The following is a 1,930-nucleotide window of genomic DNA, read 5'->3' on the forward strand; positions in this document are numbered from 1 at the left end:
CTCTTCCTCCCTCTCTGTTCATAGTTGCTCTCATTATATCAAAGAAGACATTTGGTATTTGTTTTTTAGGGATTGACTAGCTTCACTAAGCATAGTCTGCTCTAGTGCCATCCATTTCCCTGCAAATTCTATGATTTTGTCATTTTTTATTGCTACATAGTACTCCATTGTGTATAGATGCCACATTTTTTTTTATCCATTCATCTATTGAAGGGCATCTGGGTTGGTTCCACAGTCTAGCTATTGTGAATTGTGCTGCTAGGAACATCGATGTGGCAGCATCCCTGTAGCATGCTCTTTTAAGGTCTTCAGGGAATAGTCCGAGAAGGGCAATAGCAGGGTCAAATGGTGGTTCCATTCCCAGCTTTCCCAGGAATCTCCAAACTGCTTTCCAAATTGGCCGCACCAATTTGCAGTCCCACCAGCAATGTACAAGAGTACCCTTTTCTCCACATCCTCGCCAGCACTTGTTGTTGTTTTACTTCATAGTGGCTGCCAATCTTACTGGAGTGAGATGGTATCTTAGGGTGGTTTTGATTTGCATTTCTCTGACTGCTAGAGATGGTGAGCATTTTTTCATGTACTTGTTGATTGATTGTATATCCTCCTCTGAGAAGTATCTGTTCAGGTCCTTGGCCCATTTGTTGTTTGGGTTATTTGTTATCTTATTGTCTATTTTTTTGAGTTCTTTGTATACTCTGGATATTAGGGCTCTATCTGAAGTGTGAGGAGTAAAAATTTGTTCCCAGGATGTAGGTATGAGCAGAAATTCTAAATGAATTACTGATGACATTTCAACATACTGAGTTTTAAATTTTTTGGGAATATATCCTTTAAGACTGAGGAAAAATACATATGTCCTTTAGATTTTTAAAAATATTTTTTTAGATGTAGTTGGACACAATATCTTTATTTTATTTGTTTATTTTTATGTGGTGCTGAGGATCGAACCTAGTGCCTCGTACTTGCTAGGCAAGCGCTCTACCAGTTTCAGTTGAGTTGACTCAACTGAAAATTATTTTAACTATTAAAGCCAGTAAGATCAGTGCTGGGATTACACAATGAATTATATTTAGAACTCATCTTTATGAAGTTCACAGTAGTAAAATAAAAATACACATAAAATTATATTGATTTTTCTAACATGCCATAATGTCAGTGATAAATTTTCTACCAAAATAACCTATATATTAATTTATTACTAATTTCAACTAAATTTATCAATTTCTCTAAAACAGTTGTCTCTAACTTTCTCAATTTTGACACTCCTTCCATGCATATATTAGTAATTGCCTCTTTTTCTTTCTCCCCATAATCTGCGAATCATTAATCATCAGATCAAATGAATTTGTCTTTTACATTCATCTGTTCATTTTTCTCTTCTGCTATCATAGTTCTAGACTATAGATTTTTAGAAGGGAGTTATTGCAATGGACTTCCTTTCTTTTCATTTTTTCTTTCTTCTCCTTTTCTTTCCCTCTTTTCCTCTGTTCAGGGCTTTGTGGACCTTGTACATGCTAAAGCTTATGCTTTATCACTGAGTATCAACTCCCGTCCTGCAATAGATTTTCAAAAACCTCTACTACCTTTCCAGTTTCCTGTGAAAAATTTTTAAGAGAAAGAGTATTTGCAAATGAGATAATTAAGAAAAAGTTGAGGGCTGGGGTTGCGGCTCAGTGATAGAGCACTTGCCTAGTGCATGTGAGGCTTCAATTCTCATCACCACATAAAAATAAATAAATACATAAATAAAGATATTGTGTCCATCTACAACCAAAAATTTTTAAAAAAGCAATTGAGTGATAGTGTTGAATGACAGGATAAAAGGTTATAACTCCCTTGACAAGGATGGAAGAGACATTGGGCCAGACAGTAGGCATTAGATTAAGACATTGCCACTTTCTTCTATGACATCTAACCATTATTTTTT

The 1,930-nt window shown here is 35.3% G+C and overlaps 1 non-coding gene across 1 annotated transcript; it reads left to right on the top strand.

Annotated features, from left to right (window-relative positions):
- The first annotated feature begins 1,805 nt into the window (after positions 1 to 1,805).
- On the top strand, positions 1,806 to 1,930 carry LOC144251216 (U6atac minor spliceosomal RNA). Its single transcript, XR_013342648.1, has one exon. It is a non-coding gene; the product is annotated as a U6atac minor spliceosomal RNA (small nuclear RNA).

The sequence above is a fragment of the Urocitellus parryii genome, chromosome Y, assembly GCF_045843805.1.
Source record: "Urocitellus parryii isolate mUroPar1 chromosome Y, mUroPar1.hap1, whole genome shotgun sequence".
Taxonomy (NCBI): domain Eukaryota; kingdom Metazoa; phylum Chordata; class Mammalia; order Rodentia; family Sciuridae; genus Urocitellus; species Urocitellus parryii.